Consider the following 21,210-nt stretch of genomic DNA (forward strand, 5'->3'; position numbering starts at 1 on the left):
GCTTCCGGTATAGTATAAATGCACGATAGCAGTCAGTAGTTCGCTTCCCACTCCCTGTATGGTATAAACACCTACTAATACTACTTCCACATGTATGCTACAAAGACCAGACCACATCACTTTACAGCAATGAGCTCACGGTTTAGGCTCTCAGTTTCATACCCAAGTGTAGTAGCATATCATCTCAGCACCATATCTGAGCAACACTGCACTTTCAGACCGGTAGGAGTGACTACTTCGCTTCACACTCCCCCACAGAGGTTACAGTGCTCCTATCCTCCTTTCATACTTTTTTTACTCTTTTTTCCCCTTACTCGCTTCAATGGAATCACAAAATGGCGGCCAACTCTTTCTAGTTGCAACCGCTCGCAACCAATAAGCAGCAAGCTTGTGCTCGTAACACCTCAGCCAATCAGATGGCAGAATTCCCAAATATTGATATCTGTAAATTTTGATATTTCTCAAAAACTACAGAATGGATTTACACCAAATATACAAAAGCGTGCTTTCTAGACCAAACCCTTCTCCCTGCCAAATTTGGGGTAATTCAGTTCACCCGTTCGACCTGTAGCCTTGCCTAAGGTTTCGTATGGAAATGAACATGGAGAAAACATGTTTTGGGACCCCCCTTTTTTCTCGGCCCCCTCATGACAAATCACTCCTAAACTTTTAACATAGGAGCTGATATGAACAAAGAATTTGTTTGTAAAATTTCATGAAGATTCATCAAACGACACCACATTTATAAGCAAAACAAAAAATGTTCTTCTTATGGAAACTTGGTCCTAACTATAACTACCTACTGGTGAGTGCCAGTAGGTAATAAATTGTTTGTATAATTATTGTTAATGTTTTTAAATACATATTGTAACTTTTTAGTTGTTTGTAAATTTAATTTAATTGCAAGTGTTGTAGAGACGTGGGGTTTCAGTAGTGAGGAATTCCCACAACCCGACAATTAGAACATATTGTTTGGGGTCAAGGACAACATGCTTTCATGTTTAGTTTGTCCTTGGGACAAGTAGGCCAAACCCCTAAAGCACAAAGCACTCTGGATGGCAGTCTACAGTACCACATTATGGATCAGGGAAGGGCATTATCTGCAGTTAAGGTAATATCTGTGCTTGTATGTCAATGCTGGTCAAACTTGTATTTATGGTTCATTAACCCCTCCCCTGCTGATGACGGAACCGCTCCGTCATCAGCTGCGGTGGCGCTCTGCTGATGACAGAGCCATTCCTTCATGGCCTGGCCGCCGCGCCTGCGCGGCGCGTTCTATTGAGCGGGGCGGGCCATGACGGAACCGCTCCGTCACGAGCACAGCTTAACCGCGGCTGGTGATGGAGCGGTTCTGTCACCAGCATGCGGCCGCCGCGCGGCGCCCCGCCCTTTTAGCGCTGCGGCGGAATAGCCGCCGCAGCGAAAGGGTTAATACAAAGCCTTTCTTATTAGGGTGAGCGCCCTAAGGAAATGTTTGTAGTAAGTTCAGACTGCACTACTGGCAGTGGTTCGAGTGCAAAAATGTGTACACATGTTTGCAAAGTTTAAAAATATGAGGCTATAAACAATGCTCCCACAACGCTTTCTCATTAATTTAATAAACTAATTAAATGCAAATATCTGCAACAGCTTAAAAGCAAGATTGATGGTCCTTTGCTTCAAAATAAAATGTTCGCAAAATACTGCAATCAGGAAAAACAAAATGCTTTGCTAAACTACTGTAGGTAGCATTTCTTTAAAGCATCATTTAGTAATATGTGTTGATGCATACTAGTATTTCCAAAAAAATTCATAATGGAAAATCAGTGCAACCAGTTTCAACAAGATAATAGGAAACATGAAAATTACCAAGCATTCGTAAAGCCAATAGATCAGATATTGGTTGTCAGCCTTTTGGTTTTGTCAATGCGTGTCTTGTTTTGATATGGTTTTTGTGAAATGTTATTGTTGTGGGAGCTGCCAGGCCCTCACCAACAAAACAAACTTTGGCAAAAAAGCAATAATATTTTGTGGTCTCAAAAAGCACACTTTGCCACAGTAGGCCCAGGCACTGAACAAAACTACTTTGTGTGCCGATATGCTCTTTGTGAAAGAGCAGTAGCCAGTCAATGGATAGAGAGAGATAGCATTTTAATAAAAACAAAAAATCTTGGTTTACTCCAAACCTAATTATGCACCCAACTCTTTCAAAAGGCACAGAATTGCACCCTTTGTATATGTTCTTGCATTAGTACGGGCTAGAGTGGGAATAGTACATTTTATGTTAATCAGAGATGACTAGCCTATTTGTGAAGGATTACAGGACTCAGGACTGTATGACAAAGTGGAAACCATTAGGTTGCTTCATGAAGCCCTCAACACTAACCTAGTTGGTGGCATGATTCATCGTCCGGCCCACCCAGTGACACTGAATGTGTCCCGGGTGTGCTACTATGCCTGGATACAGCGGAGCTGGTATGTTGTTGAGTGTGCAGTGTGGGTGACGTGAAAGTGAGATTTAATTTGTACCTCACCCCCCTGATCCGCTCCCTCCAGGGAAGGAATGTCACTGCATTTAACCATGCAGATGACATTCAGCTCATTTTCAATCTTGACTCCTCGCAGGATGCGGCTCAGGATTTCCAGTCTACCCTCTGTCATATTAGCAATTGGATGGGCATTCACCATCTCAAACTCAACCCCGACAAGACGGAGCTTGTTCTTGTCGGAGGTCCATCCAACCCCTGGAACTCCACCTTCTGGCCCCCTGCCCTTGGCCCCTCCCCTTGCCCTGCTGACAAGGTTAAAAGCTTGGGGGTCTATATTTCACATGATCTTTCCATGCAACATCAGGTCAGTGCTACAGTGTCTTCCTGCTTCCACCAGCTCAGAAAAATTCGTAAAATAGCCCATTTTCTGACCACTGAAGCTCTCACCCTGACGTTGCTGGCATTAGTCATCTCTCGGATTGACTATGCCAACGCCTTGTACGCAGGTATCCCACAATACCAAATCAAAAGACTACAGCTGATACAGAATCAGGCAGCCCGCCTGATTTACCACCAACCAAAACATCATCACGTCCGTCCTCTACTCAAAGCCCTTCACTGGCTTCCTGTATCAGAGCGTTGTAAATTCAAACTAGGCTGTTTGACCCATAAATCCCTGGCCGGCATCGGCCCCTCCTTCATCTCGTCTCTTTTGCACCCGTACGTCCCTTCTAGACCCCTCCGATCTTCCCACCATGCTCTCCTTCAGACGCCCAGGTTTAGGCGCAAAAAGCACGGAGGCCTCAGATTCTCTTTTTTGGCCCCCTCACTCTGGAACTCTCTCCCACTGGAACTTAGACTTTCCTCCTCTTACCCTCACTTCAGGTCTCTCCTAAAAACTCACCTTTTCCGCTGTGCTTACACATAAGCTCCCTCTCCCTCCCTCCTTTGTCTCTTTATGATTTAGTGAACAGCGCCAAGAAACCGTCCGGTGTATGTTGCTCTTTATAAATCATTTTTACATTACATTTTACATTTTACATTACATTACATTACAAAAGGGCTATACAGTGGTCCCAGCACCCAAAGGGATAATTAGTCTTTAATAACTGGGCCTCAGTTAGCATTTAAAAAGGCAAGTGGATGTGATTGGAGTATATATTAGGACCTCCTACATCCAGGTGTGGTCTACATGTTTCAGCCAGGCCTTTGTAGTAAAACTGGCTTTCCTCAGGACCATTGATTAAGTGATGGTGCAATCTATACTTAAGTCAGTGTGTTCATTGTAAAAGTGTGAAGCTCTCACTAAGGTGCTATATATGTGGGAGGGGGATTCCCTCTCCAAGAATTAGTGGACATACAATACGTATGACGGACAAACATACAGAGGAGAGTCTTTAGCATGGTTGCTTACATCACAATTGCCGATTTGTAAGGTGCAGTGTAGACGATAAAATACGGCAAAGGTGTAACCGTACTGGTGGTGCGGTTAAAGTGAAAGTTAGTGGAGTATGCATTTGTTTGTGGTGGGCTAAGAGACGTAAGCACACACACAAGTAAGTGGTGGATACATTAAAGAGGTATGGTAAATTTTACCCCTTTGGTGTGTAATGCTACTGTTGCACTAAATGGAGTGGGAATAGTAAATTGTATACCTCCTTAGGCCAACGCTATCCCTAACGGTTACACAGACTGGAGTGAGAATAGTAAATTTTCCTCCTGCTGAGTCCAAGGCTTTCCCTTCTGTTGCGCAGAGTGGGGTGGGAATAGTAAATGTTACCCCTCATGACTCCAATTCTTTCCCTACTGTTGAACAGACAGGAGTGGGAATAGTACATTTTCCCTTGTCTTAGTTTAAAGCTTTCCCTACTGTTGTATGAATTTGAGTGGGAATAGTTGATTCATAATTCCTTGAGGTGAATAGTCTTACATATATAAAGGTATGTAATTTTTTAAGATAGTTTTAGTATAACATATAAACATACACACATACAGATATATGTGTGTGATTGTCTAAATTAGTATAATTTATATATATTTTTGGATATTACTTAAACAAGTTTAATTTACATTATATTTATATTAAGGACCTGAAATATGATGTCGGGTGGATCGCCCCACCAGGACGTCTGTGGCGATCTGTCCGACATCTGAGGCTGCGGTCCAACCACTGCATAATGATGCAGTCGGTTGGAGAGCAGCGGGCGGAGGGACCGACTGATGCCTCCAACAAGCTCAAGTAGGCCATCGGAGCATTGGTTGGAACGTAATCCCTATATTTGGGGAGGGGCTTGTGGAAGGACCGCCTTAGGGATACCGATGTCCCTTTTCCCTCTGCCCTTACATAGTGGTCGGACCGCCATGTAACAGAAGAGGGAATGGGACTTGGTGACCCCTATCCTCAGCTTTTGTCCCTGGCGGCACATGTGGTGCCAACTATCCATGCACTGTGTGCCAGGCACCACATGGTGCCTGGCTCATGGTGCATTGATGTCTAACAACTGCCCTTTTCAACTGCACTTTTTGCTGCAGCCCTTTTATAGGGCCACAGCACAAGAGAATGACGGTCGCATTGTAAGCGGGCAGGTGGGACCGCTAACATATAGTCATCACAAACCTGCCCGAGGCGATGGCCGTCGGACGCTCGTCCAACCGCCATCGTAATGAGGGACTATATGTTAAAAATATTTAAGATTAACTACTTTTAACTATATATATATATATATATATATATATATATATGTTAAAAGACATTCTTGTCTATACTTTTTCGATATTAGTGTAAAACGATATTTTGTCTCAATATTTTTGTACTTACCTGTATATGTATAGGAAAAAGATATATTTGTGCACGATACTTTTGACACGATCTTATTGTTGCACAGTATTTCTGGTTTCGAATTTATGTCAGTGAACCACTTTATTTCTCAGGTGGGATATGTTTCCACCAAAGTTGAACCTTCTACAGTACATAATAAGGTTGCTAACACACTGACATGTAGGAAAAGTTTAGATAGTGTTTTTAATATTAATCTTTAGACTAAAATGATCGGTGAATATGAAGAAATTACAGGAAAAAAACTGTTTTGTATGTACTTTTCTTCCTTCATCAACATGTGAAAGCTTTACTGATTTACAGCTTCCGATATCACATGGGTTGACTGTAACATGTTCATTAGTGTTTTTAATAAACATTAGTCTATGTCACCATATTGGTAATATGTTAACATTTTGCTGGAGTACTTACCTGTTAAAGAGGGAGAATGGATGAATTAACTTTCAGTACGTTTCTGAATACAAGTGCACAAACTGACTCTGATACTAAAAAGACTAATTGGAAATATGTATGTAGTTTGAGTGCAGGGGAAAGAAAGTGTGTCGTATAATATGATAAAAGGAGAGCAAAGATTCTGAGAGATTAGAGGAATGAAAAGAAGATGGGGGAGCAGATTGACTCTGAGGAATAATATAGACTCTCAAATTTTCATCTGAGATTGAGGCCGGAGCATGAAAAGGAGTGTAAGATATTTATTGTACATCATGAAATTTCAGGGAGAGGGCCTGTAGAATATGGAGGCAAGAACAAATGTGAAAGAAACTATTTGGTGAGTGGTGATTTCTTGGTTGACGAAGAATCAATTTCGAGATGGATCTATAATGTGTGTTTATTTCAACCTACCTCTTAATTGGGAGGGTTTATGTTGTCTGACTTTACTATTTCCAAAGGCTTATCATGTGCATGGTATGAATGATGGTGTTAGTTTGAAGGGAGTGAAGTCTGATTTTGGGCAGCTAGTATTACATATATTAGGAACTATCATTCCACCTTCAGAGATTGCTGTGAATGATATGAAAATTAGGAGACTTTCTACATTTAGCAGATAGGTTGGTTTATAACACAGTGGGAGTACTTACACAGATTACTTATGAGCCCAACGATAATGCTATACCGCTTTGGATTAGACATGCTTTTCGCGAAGGTAGGTGGTGTTTACAGTCTATTTTATGTTAGAGAATGTTGCACTTTTATAGCCCATCTAACAGGCTTATTAATGCGTATATAACTGACATAACAAACAACTAACGTCAGATAAAGGCATTAGAAGAGCATGGCTTATGGGAATTAGAAAGTCCTGGGCTAGTAAGGTAGGAAAGGGTTTTAGCAACAGTGGTGTGAATCATACATCTCCCAGGGAGGGGGAGATTTATACTAACCCCTGGAATTGTTGTGGTGATTTATGCAATTGTTTTTGTTAAAATCTTCGGGAATCATTTTTCAGAGGTGTGGGTGCAAAGAAAGAAAACACTCATGAGAGAGGAACAGGGAAGAATATGTGTTGGGTGATATCCGAGACTGTGAACACGACCATCTGCATATGATAGAGGAATTGATCCTAAAGAATAGACAATGATGGATCCTGTGTTGTACCTGTTTCAGTATACTGCTTTTGTGGGTTTTAGTGATTATGAAATAATTCAGAAGTGGAGTTTAGAGGATGATGATCTTTCTCTCCCAGGCACTCCACAGAGAATAAGCCCTCAGAGACAAGCTAGTTTATTTCCATTTATGTTGTTCTTTCCTGTTTTTGCTGATCACAATGAAGTTTGATCACAAAATGTTGCTATTTTCAAGGATCTTCAACCAGCGTGCTGTGGCCTAGTCATTCATAAAATAATTTGCTGTTGCTCATTTAACTATTTCTTCCTGCTATTGCTGGATGACATTAGGTCATAATGTGCAGAAACAATATTCATGTAGTGGGATAGTGCCTCAATGTTAAGGCAATGTGAAATGCATTAGGTGTTCTGATTTGCTGAAGAAATGACATTTTTACTGGGGAGGCTGCCAAATTTCTACTGATTTTGCTGCTCATTTGGGACGAAGAATAATTTTTGATTCTGCATTTTCTTTAATTGCTGAGAAGCCTTTATAGCATTTGATGTAAGCAATTTGTACTCTCTTTAATAAAACATTTTTAACTATTCTTTTATTTAGAACCCAGTTATTGAGTGAGCTCATTTTATTAAATAACTGGTGTGCAATGTTTGTACTGTTGGCAGGTGCTTCCTATCTATGGGACACATTGCCTCATGAAACTGAGGTTTCACATCGTCTTCGATTCATCAACTAGTTGGCGTCCAGATGAGGTAACATTTAGGGGTGCCTACATTTTTGGGTATATAACTTTTGGGGTTTTGCACTCCCACACATCTAGCACCAGCCTGTAGAGCATCCCGCTATCGCGACAGCACGAAAATGTGTTTACCAGCTACTCCATGCTGAGGGTTACCCCTCCCCCTCCAGGTCATTGTGCACGACTTCCAATGCTATTGTTGTTTCATGTGTGCCAAGATTTCTGTCAGATATGATCGCAATACATTTAATTATATATAGATATATATTACCTGAAAAGTTCCCAGGGAGATGCACACAAAGAGAAAGGCACAGAAAATAGCCCAAGGCATTGTTTAATGTGTCAGTTGCAGCTGTTACCTGCAGAGAAAATAAAACAATCACAATTAAAATAAAGAAAGATGAGGTGATTGTGCATCATAGAATTGCATTGTTTCTTAACCCCTTCAGTGCTGATGACAAAGCCAGCTCGTCATGGGTGTTATCTGCCCTACGCGCATGACGAGCTGGCTTTGTCACGTAACGCGTAATTTTCGAATTTTCAGCGCGCAGCGGGAAAACCCGCTAGCGCGCATGCGGTTAAAAGGACATCTGGCACAGCCTGATTTAGTTTATGATTTTATTTAACCCTCTTCAGTGGGAAAACATGTTCCTTCTTTCTCAGGTGGCTGGTAAAACTCAGAAGAAAAATCGCCCACCCTCCCCTAAGGGAAATTCTGTTGCCGTCCAGTGGCAGCATTTCCACAAGTGACTTTAGTGCTCAGTGTTGAGTTGCTGAGTGGGGAATGGGGAGTACCTTGAACATCATGGATAATCAGTCAGGGCTGTATGTTATTGACAAACATCATTAGCATGTGTCAGGGCTGTACACATGATGAGAGATATCATTAGGGCCTGTTGCCATCCTGTGTCAAATATTGCTACTGTGTCAAATATTGTGCCCTAAATATTGCTTACAGAAATATTGTGCCACTGGGTGTAGAGTTACTAGTTTTAACTCAATTGGGGCTATATTTATGAAAATTGTATTTATGACTGAATATTTATGTAAAACAATATTCTGGCAACAATATTCTCCATCCCCCCATCAAAGGGACTTCTTAGTAGTGGGTACAAAGCCAACAGAGCCAATTCTTGGATGCCCTCAGAGCACTGGAGCAGCATTTCCTACACTCTCCCTTTCCAGCACAGGACAAGCAGCTAGTTATCATGACCTGGAGATAGAAGAGAGATACAGTGCAGCAGAGCAATGCAGATTACAAACTTTTGAAACAAAATTATCAGAGCTGGAGGTTCCTTTGTCTAAACAAGGACAATGAGAAATTCAGCATGGGCCCAAGATAAACACTAAAAAACCTTACTTAAAGTCTACAATGCACAATTACAATAGTTGTGTGCTATTCACATAAATTATGCATGTTTTACTGATGTCAGAAGAACACACGTCTCAGTGGGCCTGCTCCACCAGACTTGCAAGACCTCCTGGGGAATAAGCAGCCCGAACCCCAACAAATATGGTGAATGCTTCTTTCAAGGCCATGATAATAACTGGTTATGATGTGACGCTACACCTGGTTTTCCCTGTGTGGCTTTATAGACCAGGAGAAGTATAATCCCAGAATGGATTTTGGTACTCCCTGCTGAACCTGTGTCTTTTTAATGCGTTTAAACGACAAGTTCAGTTTAGGCATGTAGAACCCATTTGATTCTAATAGAATGACAGACAGGGAACATTTAAATCTTAAAGGGTTATCTTCAGATTGTAAGTCATGCAGAAATCAAATTATATTGCCAAAATCAATCGGTCAATAATCAGTGCAGAGCTGCGTTAAAATACAGAGAACTCAGTTAAGTGCAGGTCAGCAAACTACAAAGTATAACATGAGAGAGCAAACAGACTTGAACTCAACTCCTAAGGTCAGTGTAAAGGAGTTCCCCACACATTGAAAAAGAGCACACTTACATACAGTTCTGAACAAAGGACTCCATATATTTAGTATGATTGGACAAGATTCTCATTCGCAGTTTAAACCAATCAGTATTAAGCAGAACAAAGCAGTTGCAAACAAGTGCAATTAGGAACTCTGCCATACTTCTACAACATAGAGCTTCTGACGAACACTACCTGTTGCTACAATTGTGGGAGAGTCTGCTGAGACAGCTAGGTAAGGCTTGAGTTAACATAATTCTAATGTGAACAGCGTGTGAAGGGCATTGTCCTTGCTCAAGAAACACATTCAAACATTATTCTACAGAAGCATGAAATTCAATTTTACAAAGCATTTCCATTATTATCACAAACAAGATAAAAGCCGGTCAGGCCACCGCCTGCTATCATGTCGGTCATGAGGCCATCCGACAAGCGGCTGGCGGCCCACCCACCCAATTAAGATGGGACCGCCAGGCTGGCGGTCGGAAAAGTGCTCTTTCACATTGCTGCTAGTGCTGTGGTCCATTAAAAGCGCCACAGCAAACCTGCAGTGTGAAATACCACTTTGTGCATATCCATGCACCATGTGCCAGGCATCATATGGTGCCTAAATGTGTGTGGGGGAACTACATGTGCCCCCAGACCCACTTTACAGTGGCCCATGGGAGATGAGGCACTGCTTGGGGCCCACAAACCTCGTTTCCAACCTCCTTTTTATGGTGGTCGGAACGCCATGAAAGACTGCCGGAAGGGGACATCGTAATCCCTATGGCGGGGCCTGCAATGGGAATGGCTCCATGCAAGGGACACAACTCCGACTGCTACCTCAATGGGATCTGAGATTCTATCTGAGACAGCTGTCCTTCCCTTGACAGCTGCCGGTCTGACCGCATGCATCAAAATGCAACATGGATTTTTTGATTTTTTTTTAGGGTTTTATATAGCGAAAACTAGACTCAAGACATCGGGTATCAGAGCGCTTTACATGAGCACCAGTATTGTTGCATCAGGACACCTTCATTTCTGTTAGGCATGGGGAGATTAATTGAAATGCCCAGAATCACAGGATGGTGAGCGTTGTTGCTGAGACTCGAACCCGGATCCCCAGCTTCGAAGTCAGACGCTTTGGCCCTGAGGCTACATCCTCTTTGACCGGGTTAATTTACTATTCCTTCTCCAGTCTGTGCAACATTAGAGAAAGAGTTGGACTTTGAAGGGGTTAGATTTGCTATTCCCACTCCAGCCTAAACAATAGAGAGGTAAGTGTTGAACTCTGGAGGGGCTAGTTTTGCTATTCACACCCCATTCTGCACAACAGTGGGGTAGCTGTTGGACTTTGGAGGGGTTACATTTATAATTAACACAACTCAGTGCAGCAGTTGATACAGTGTTGGACTTCGAAGGGTTAGATTTACTATTCCCACTCCAGTCTAAGCAACAGTAGGGAAAGTGTTGGACTCCGGAGGGTTAGGTTTTTTATTCCCACTTAGTCAGTGCAACAGTAGGGAAAATGTTGGTCTTCGGATTTGTTAAATTTACTATTCCGGAGGCGTGGCCAAAATGGCGACGGGCATGGATGCTGCCTAAAGGAGCTCCGCGCCCGCCCGCATATAATCCTATGATATCCTACCCATCCAGACCCTCCTGCCAATAATTCGGCCCCATCTGCTTGATGGGAAGGCGGTGGCCGAGTACTGGGGGTCTTCAATGATCAAGGGCCACTCCGGGGCCGAAGATCGACAGTGGCCTAGTCCGGCATTGTGCTGATGGTGCCAGCGTGTGTGGCGGGCCTCGCTGACGCTGCAGGATCCTGTTGGAAAAAAGGGGCTCTGCTGTGGAGAGGACGGGCCCAACGAACGACTGAGTGCCTCTCTGGAGCTCGCAGACTTGCTCGTCGGCTCGGAGGCCTGCGGGCTTGAGGTGAGGGCGGGACTTGGCTCCCGGGCTCAAGTGTGGGGGGAGAGCCCTGAGAACCTGGTGGCTGAAATTGTTGTCCAATCGGGGCACTGCTACCTGGGATCTGTGGTGGGGTGGACACCTTTCTCACCTCGCCCCCTGCTTGTCTGGACCGTGTGCGAAGGGGACGATCGAGCTGGCCATGAGGGGATGCAGGGGTTGGCCATCTCATCCCCAAATTGAGGACATGGATCGTGGCCTTCTCGCTCCCTCTCACCCCTCCCTCTTCATCCTTGGGAGGCCTGCCCATAGACGTGCTATATTTGGGCCGCATCGCCTGCTACTGGGTTGGGACCGAAGGGATCCTGGCCTCCTCCTTCCCCTCTCCTCCCTCTGCTCCGGAGCTCTGAAGACACAAGACCTGCCGGGACCTGCTGCATCAATAGATCGGCCATATGAGGAGCTGGAAAGCTGGACCTCACATGCAGCATTAAAACAGAGGTGAGGTGGCGATGAACATGGGATGACATTGGCTGCACTTGGAGCGGAGTGTGGGAGACATGGTGGGGATTTGCTACTTGGTCCCCATATGAGCCAGAACTGAGTTCAAGTGGGGGTACTGTTGGAGCTTGAGTCGAGATCAGGTCCTGGGGGATACCAGCGTACTGAATGTGCTCTCCAGTGCCCCCCCGCCCCACAGCACCTGTCTGAAAGTCTTTGGGGTGGTCTGCATTGCCTTCAACTGCCGTAGCCTCAGCAAATTGGTGGGTGGTCACCTTTATCAGGTGTGGAGACTCCTTACTCAACAGGCCTGCGCTGCCATGCGAGCACACCATGTGACGTGGCCCTGCTCCCTGTGAGCAGATGGGGGGTGCCGGTTAATGGGTCGATTGGTGAGCCGAGCAGACTGCGAAGCAATGGGCAAGGACTATCTACCTAGGGCTGCCCAACAAATGAAGATGGACCCTTTTACAGCTCGGGGTGCGCCCTCAAAGACTGCCACGTTGCCTTTGATGTCAACAGGGGAGGTGCGGCACAACCTGAGCCCACGGGATCTCAAATACTGGCAGCCATAGAATCCTCCAGTGCAATGGTGCAGTCAAAAATTGACACAGACTCTCTGGACGTTGTTCTGCTGCGTGCGGATCTTCGCACGGTCGTAGATCGGTCACTAGCCACAGAACAAACGGTCAGTGAATTGCGAGAGGAGGTTTCAGCCCTGAAGGTGACGCTCATTTAGCTCTCACAAAAGACAATGGGTCCGATTACGATGGCGAGTGGACAAAGTCTGCCCGCCATTGTGGTGCAAAAGGGACCGCCCGCCATAGGTGCGGCGGTCCCGCAAAACAAATTAGGATGCGCCCGCCACACTGGCGGGCGCATCCTGTATGTTTACATTGTGGTGGGTGGCGGCACCCGCCACAATGTAAAAATACATCTTTCACATTTGCATGTACAACGTGGCAGGCACTGGGGTACCATAGATACCCCCCACGTGCAGCACCCCACCACCGCAACGGGCCCCCAAAGGCATATTCCTCCCCTCTTTTTGCGGCAGAAACTCCGCCACAAAAGACAGGAATCCAAATACCCATGGCGGTGCCTGCATGGCACCGCCTCCATAGACCCCCTGTACATGGTCCTGCAAGGCGGGCGGAAAAGGCCCGCTTTGCGGGACCATGGCGGACGGTCTTTCCATCCGCCGAGGTACCTTTCCCCTTTCCCCTTCTAAATCCGCGACCGCCGGATTTACCACCATCAGGTTGTTTTGTGATAGGTCATTTTGTTGTCGCCTAAAAAGGTTTTGGGCCCTTGCCTGTTGCGGGTACTTGACCCACCCACACAAGTGACATACCATTTTTCTCAAAAGACTTTGGGGAATGCGGGGTGTGTGGAATTTTGTGGATCCACGCAGATTCCAGAACTTTCCACCACAGAAATGTGAGGAAAATGTGTATTCTAGGCAAATCGTGAGGTTTGTAAGGGATTCTGGGTGACAGAACCTGGTGAGAGCCAGACAAGTCACCCCATCCTGGATTTCCCTGGGTGTCTAGTTTTCAAAAATGTATAGGTTTACTAGGTTTACCCAGGTGCCGGCAGAGCGAGGGTTCAAAATCTACAGCTAGCCACTTTGAAAAAAAGGGTCCGTTTTCACAGTGAAAATGTGGTGTCTCCACATTGCGTTTTGGTCCCTTTTCCTGTCACCGCCACAAAGCCTACCCACACAAGTGAGGTACCATTTTTCTCGAAAGACTTTGGGGAATGCGGGGTGGGTAGATATTTGTGGATCCACACAGATTCCAGAACTTTCCACCACAGAAATGTGAGGAAAATGTGTTTAAAAAAAAATGAGGTTTGCAAGGGTTTCTGGGTAACAGAACCTGGTGAGAGCCAGACAAGTCACCCCATCCTGGATTCCCCTGGGTGTTTAGTTCTAAAACATGTATAGGTTTGCTAGGTTTCTCTAGGTGCCGGCAGAGATAGGGTTCAAAATCTTCAGCTAGGCACTTTGCAAAAAAGGGTCAGTTTTCACTGTAAAAATGTGGTGTGTCCACGTTGCGTTTTGGACTATTCCCTGTCGTGTGCACTAGGCCTACCCACACAAATGATGTACTATTTCTCTCGGAAGACTTTGGGGAATACTGGGTGGATGGAATATTGTGGATCCATGCAGATTCCAGAACTTTCCACTGCAGAAATGTGAGGAAAATGTGTATTTTTGACAAACCTTGAGGTTTGCAAGGGATTCTGGTTAACAGAACCTGGTGAAAGCCAGACAAGTCACCCCTTCCTGGATTTCCCTAGGTGTCTAGTTTTTAAAAATGTATAGGTTTACTAGGTTTCCCCAGGTGCCGGCAGAGCTAGGGTTCAAAATCTACAGCTAGCCACTTTGAAAAAAAGGGTCCATTTTCACAGTGAAAATGTGCTGTCTCCATATTGCGTTTTGGGCCGTTTCCTGTCACGGCCACAACGCCTACCCACACAAGTGAGGTACCATTTTTCTCGGACGACTTTGGGGAATGCGGGGTAGGTATATATTTGTGGATCCACGCAGATTCCAGAACTTTCCACCACAGAAATGTGAGGAAAATTGTTTTTTCTGACACATTTTGAGGTTTGAAAGGGATTCTGGGTAACTGAACCTGGTGAGAGCCAGACAAGTCACCCCATCCTGGATTTCCCTGGGTGTCTAGTTTTCAAACATGTATAGGCTTGCTAGGTTTCCCTATGTGCGGGCAGAGCTAGGGTTCAAAATCTACAGCTTGGTACTTTGCAAATAAATGGTCTGTTTGCACTGTGAAAGTGTGGTGTGTCGACGTTGCGTTTTTGGGCCTTTTCCTGTCTCGGGCACCAGACCTACCCACACAAGTGTGGTACCATTTTCTCAGTAGACTTTAGGAAATGCAGGGTGGGTGGAACTTTGTGGATCCATGCTGATTCCAGAACTTTCCACCACAGAAATGTGAGGAAAATGTGTTTAAAAAACAAATGAGGTTTGCAAGGGTTTCTGAGTAACAGAACCTAGTGAGAGCCAGACAAGTCACCCCATCCTGGATTCCCCTGGGTGTTTCGTTTTCAAAAATGTACAGGTTTGTTAGGTTTCCCTAGGTGTCGGCAGAGCTAGGGTTCAAAATCTCCAGCTAGGCACTTTGCAATAAAGAGTTCGTTTTCACTGTGAAAATGTGGTGTGTCCACGTTGCATTTTGGACCATTTCCTGTCTTGCACACTAGGCCTACCCACACAAATGAGGTACTATTTCTCTTGGAAGACTTTGGGGAATACTGGGTGGGTGGAATTTTGTGTATCCATGCATATTTCAGTACTTTCCACCACAGAAATGTGAGGAAAATGTGTATTCTAGGCAAATCGTGAGGTTTGTAAGGGATTCTGGGTAACAGAACCTGGTGAGAGCCAGACAAGTCACCCCATCCTGGATTTCCCTGGGTGTCTAGTTTTCAAAAATGTATAGGTTTACTAGGTTTACCCAGGTGCCGGCAGAGCGAGGGTTCAAAATCTACAGCTAGCCACTTTGAAAAAAAGGGTCCGTTTTCACAGTGAAAATGTGGTGTCTCCACATTGCGTTTTGGTCCCTTTTCCTGTCACGGCCACAAAGCCTACCCACACAAGTGAGGTACCATTTTTATTGGAAGACTTTGGGGAATGCGGGGTGGGTAGATATTTGTGGATCCACACAGATTCCAGAACTTTCCACCACAGAAATGTGAGGAAAATGTGTTTTAAAAAAATGAGGTTTGCAAGGGTTTCTGGGTAACAGAACCTGGTGAGAGCCAGACAAGTCACCCCATCCTGGATTCCCCTGGGTGTTTAGTTCTAAAACATGTATAGGTTTGCTAGGTTTCTCTAGGTGCCGGCAGAGCTAGGGTTCAAAATCTTCAGCTAGGCACTTTGCAAAAAAGGGTCAGTTTTCACTGTAAAAATGTGGTGTGTCCACGTTGCGTTTTGGACTATTCCCTGTCGTGTGCACTAGGCCTACCCACACAAATGATGTACTATTTCTCTCGGAAGACTTTGGGGAATACTGGGTGGATGGAATTTTGTGGATCCATGCAGATTCCAGAACTTTCCACCGCAGAAATGTGAGGAAAATGTGTATTTTTGACAAACCTTGAGGTTTGCAAGGGATTCTGGGTAACAGAACCTGGTGAGAGCCAGACAAGTCACCCCTTCCTGGATTTCCCTGGGTGTCTAGTTTTTAAAAATGTATAGGTTTACTAGGTTTCCCCAGGTGCCGGCAGAGCTAGGGTTCAAAATCTACAGCTAGCCACTTTGAAAAAAAGGGTCCATTTTCACAGTGAAAATGTGCTGTCTCCATATTGCGTTTTGGACCGTTTCCTGTCACGGCCACAATGCCTACCCACACAAGTGAGGTACCATTTTTCTCGGACGACTTTGGGGAATGCGGGGTGGGTATATATTTGTGGATCCACGCAGATTCCAGAACTTTCCACCACAAAAATGTGAGGAAAATTGTTTTTTCTGACACATTTTGAGGTTTGAAAGGGATTCTGGGTAACTGAACCTGGTGAGAGCCAGACAAGTCACCCCATCCTGGATTTCCCTGGGTGTCTAGTTTTCAAACATGTATAGGATTGCTAGGTTTCCCTATGTGCAGGCAGAGCTAGGGTTCAAAATCTACAGCTTGGTACTTTACAAATAAATGGTCTGTTTGCACTGTGAAAGTATGGTGTGTCCACGTAGCGTTTTGGGCCTTTTCCTGTCTCGGGCACCAGACCTACCCACACAAGTGTGGTACCATTTTCTCAGAAGACTTTAGGAAATGCAGGGTGGGTGGAACTTTGTGGATCCATGCTGATTCCAGAACTTTCCACCACAGAAATGTGATGAAAATGTGTTTAAAAAACAAATGAGGTTTGCAAGGGTTTCTGAGTAACAGAACCTGGTGAGAGCCAGACAAGTCACCCCATCCTGGATTCCCCTGGGTGTTTCGTTTTCAGAAATGTATAGGTTTGCTAGGTTTCCCTAGGTGTCGGCAGAGCTAGGGTTCAAAATCTCCAGCTAGGCACTTTGCAAAAAAGAGTTCGTTTTCACTGTGAAAATGTGGTGTGTCCACGTTGCATTTTGGACCATTTCCTGTCTTGCGCACTAGGCCTACCCACACAAATGAGGTACTATTTCCCTTGGAAGACTTTGGGGAATACTGGGTGGGTGGAATTTTGTGTATCCATGCATATTTCAGTACTTTCCACCACAGAAATGTGAGGAAAATGTGTATTCTAGGCAAATCGTGAGGTTTGTAAGGGATTCTGGGTAACAGAACCTGGTGAGAGCCAGACAAGTCACCCCATCCTGGATTTCCCTGGGTGTCTAGTTTTCAAAAATGTATAGGTTTACTAGGTTTACCCAAGTGCCGGCAGAGCGAGGGTTCAAAATCTACAGCTAGCCACTTTGAAAAAAAGGGTCCGTTTTCACAGTGAAAATGTGGTGTCTCCACATTGCGTTTTGGTCCCTTTTCCTGTCACGGCCACAAAGCCTACCCACACAAGTGAGGTACCATTTTTCTCAGAAGACTTTGGGGAATGCGGGGTGGGTAGATATTTGTGGATCCACACAGATTCCAGAACTTTCCACCACAGAAATGTGAGGAAAATGTGTTTTAAAAAAATGAGGTTTGCAAGGGTTTCTGGGTAACAGAACCTGGTGAGAGCCAGACAAATCACCCCATCCTGGATTTCCCTGGGTGTTTAGTTTTAAAAAATGTATAGGTTTGTTAGGTTTCCCTAGGTGCCGGCAGAGCTAGGTTCAAAATCTCCAGCTAGGCACTTTGCAAAAAAGGGTCCGTTTTCACTGTAAAAATGGGGTGTGTCCATGTTGCGTTTTGGACCATTTCCTGTCATGGGCACTAGGCCTACCCACACAAATGAGGTACTATTTCTCTCTGAAGACTTTGGGAAATACTGGGTGGGTGGAAATGTGAGGAAAATGTGTTTTTTGACAAACCTTGAGGTTTGCAAGGGATTCTGGTTAACAGAACCTGGTGAAAGCCAGACAAGTCACCCCTTCCTGAATTTCCCTGGGTGTCTAGTTTTCAAAAATGTATAGGTTTACTAGGTTTCCCCAGGTGCCGGCAGAGCTAGGGTTCAAAATCTCCAGCTAACCACTTTGAATAAAAGTGTCCATTTTCACAGTGAAAATGTGGTGTCTCCACATTGCGTTTTGGGCCATTTCCTGTCACGGCCACAAAGCCTACCCACACAAGTGAGGTACCATTTTTCTCTGCAGACTTTGGGGAATGTGAGATGGGTATATATTTGTGGATCCACGCAGATGCCAGAACTTTCCACCACAGACATGTGAGGAAAATTGTTTTTTCTAACAAATTTTGAGGTTTGCAAGGGATTCTGGGTAACCGAACCAGGTGAGAGCCAGACAAGTCACCCCGTCCTGGGTTTCCCTGGGTCTCTAGTTTTCAAACATGTATAGGCTTGCTAGGTTTCCCTATGTGCTGGCAGAGCTAGGGTTTAAAATCTACAGCTTGGTACTTTGCAAAAAAATGGTCTGTTTGCACTGTGAAATTGTGGTGTGTCCACGTTGCGTTTTGGGCCGTTTCCTGTCACGGCCACAAAGCCTACCCACACAAGTGAGGTACCATTTTTCTCGAACGACTTTGGGGAATACGGGGTGGGTAGATATTGGTGGCTCCACGCAGATTCCAGAACTTTCCACCACAGAAATGTGAGGAAAATTGTTTTTTCTGACACATTTTGAGGTTTGAAAGGGATTCTGGGTAACCGAACCTGGTGAGAGCCAGACAAGTCACCCCATCCTGGTTTTCCCTAGGTATCTAGTTTTCAAAAATATATAGGTTTGCTAGGTTTGCCTTGGTGCCGGCAGAGCTAGGGTTCAAAATCTACAGCTAGTCACTTTGCAAAAAAAGGGTCAGTTTTCACCGTAAAAATAAAGTGTGTCCACATTGTGTTTTGAGGCGTTTCCTGTTGTGGGCACTAGGTCTACCCACACAAGTGAGGTACCATTTTTATCGGGAGACTCAGGGTAACAGAATTGTAGAGCAACTGTTATTACCTATTGACTTTCGATACATTTCTGCTCTCCAAATGAAAGACAATGTGTGAAAAGGAAGTCACTTTGAAAAATGTCCTATAATTCTCATGCTAGTATGGGTACTTACAATTTGGGAAATATACAAATGTTTCTAAACTCTATTTTATGTTCCAATTTCAGAAATACATAGGTGTCTTTCACACAGATTTTTCCATGTATATATTTTCCCAAATTAATTGCTATATACCCGGTACATATTAAAAAACCATTGCAAGATGCTGCTCAGTTATTGGCTCTGGGTTCGTCAGGTTCTTGGTGAACCTACAAGTCCTATATATCCCCACAACCAGAAAGGTTCCGCAGATGTAATGGTATATTGCTTTCAAACAGCTGTAGAAGAAGTTACAGGTGAAAACGTTTTTTCAACTAATTTTCAATTTTTCATATATATTCAACTGTTAGTTTCTATAAAGAAACCTTGAAGGATCTACACAAATGACCCCTTGCTGAATTCAGAATTTTGTCTACTTTTCTAAAATGTATAGCTTTCCAGGATCCATTATTGATTTCTACCATTAACTGGAAGAAGGTTGAAAGCACAACAAAATAGCAAAATTAGGCTATGTCCCAGTAAAATGCCAAAACTGTGTAAAGAAATGTTGGTTTTCTGACAAAAGTCTGCTTGTCCCTAAAAGCTGGGGAAATGCTGATTTCAGCCCCATAAACCCTTTGTTGATACCATTTGCAGGGAAAAGAACAGACGCTTTCATTTGCAGCACTTTTTTCCAATTTTTCCCCAAAAAAACAAAATTTTGCTGTATTTTGATGAATTTCTGGATCCCCTCCAATGGAATCCACAAACCCTGGTCACCTTAAGAATATCTGTGATGGTGGAAGAAATGGACGCAAATGTGGTGTGGATACCTTATGTGGCAAAAAAGTTACAAGGGCATAAGCGCGAACTACCCCAAACAGCCAGAAAAAGACTTAGCATGGAAGGGGGAGGCCTACAGCGAAGGGGTTAATCTGTCTATCCCTGCTGATCTGTAGTGTTATTTAGATGCTGCACAAAATCATGGAAGCATGTGCATACGTACTTCAGCATACTATATCCATTTCTATGGCAACACAAGACCCGCCCTCTAGAAAACCCGTGTGCTTTACACAAGCTGCTTTTATAAAATTACATAGCAAACTGGAAGATTAGTAGAATCCATCTGCAAGTTACAGTAAGTGTCCATCGCAGGTTACAGTAAGATACCTTTATTAATTGGCGAGGCAGCGCTCAGCAGTACTCACGTGTTCTTTGCAGTAAAGTATCTTGTCTTCCAGTGCGCCTTCACTTCTAGATCAGCTGTTGGGTTTCTGAAGTCCACCCCGTCTTACCAGACTTCACTTTGTCTGTTTCTTTGCTCCTTGTCATGACAGGTTTTATACTGTTGACTCTGTTTTATGAACCCCACCCACACTAGTATTAAACCATCTATAACTTTATTGTGAAAAAGCTATTAATAGGCCGCGTTTGCTAACTATTAAAATGCTTTTTCACAATAAAGTCTTTTCCAACGAAAAGTGAAAAAGCTATTAATTAGTTAGCAAACACGGAAATGTTCCTGTTGTTTTGCTACAGAATCCCAACCAGCTCTCACCGGTAGGATGCACGTTCAGATTTAGGCACAAAACGCAAATCCGCCATGTGTCCTAATTAGAGAGCAAAGGACTGGTCTTTCTCACAATTGATGTGGTTTTGTATTCAAATGTTAACATTTTTGTTTGTCTTGTCAAGATTGTGAAATGTATATATGTGAATAACCACAAAAAAGGTGGTCCTTCAATTGAAAGACATGTTATAAATGTTCATAACTGCTTCAGAAAAAAAGAATACTTGAATGTGAAATAAATCACTGAGGGGCAGATGTATCAAAATACCTATTTGGGATTCTCAAATAGCGATTTTTTGAGAATTGCTGTTTGAGAATTGCAAAATGGTATGAATCCCAAAAAATCGAAATTTTTAGTGATTTCTTATTATTCCTTATTTGCGAATTCGCAATTGGCGAATTCGCAATTAAGGAATAATTTCCCATTCATTTCTATGGGCCAGGAGGCCCATAGGAATGAATGTGAAGTTAAGCTCAATTTGCAATTCGTAATTTGAGAATCGCAAATTAAGAATAATTTCAAGGGTGCAAGGGTGTCATAAGGACACCCTGATGCACCCCTGAAATTTACATGTGTG

The 21,210-nt window shown here is 44.0% G+C and overlaps 1 long non-coding RNA gene across 1 annotated transcript in view; it reads right to left on the reverse strand.

Moving 5' to 3' along the window:
• Positions 1-20,462, reverse strand: part of LOC147693537 (uncharacterized) — a 36,420-nt gene extending 15,958 nt beyond the window's left edge. The window contains exons 1-2 of the long non-coding RNA XR_015299258.1: positions 20,271-20,462; positions 7,875-7,962 (exon numbers count right to left, since the gene is read on the reverse strand). This is a non-coding gene — a long non-coding RNA (uncharacterized LOC147693537). The remainder of the gene's footprint in view (positions 1-7,874; positions 7,963-20,270) is intronic.
• Positions 20,463-21,210: the final 748 nt, after the last annotated feature.

This window comes from Lissotriton vulgaris, chromosome 8 (assembly GCF_964263255.1).
Source record: "Lissotriton vulgaris chromosome 8, aLisVul1.2, whole genome shotgun sequence".
NCBI classification, from domain to species: domain Eukaryota; kingdom Metazoa; phylum Chordata; class Amphibia; order Caudata; family Salamandridae; genus Lissotriton; species Lissotriton vulgaris.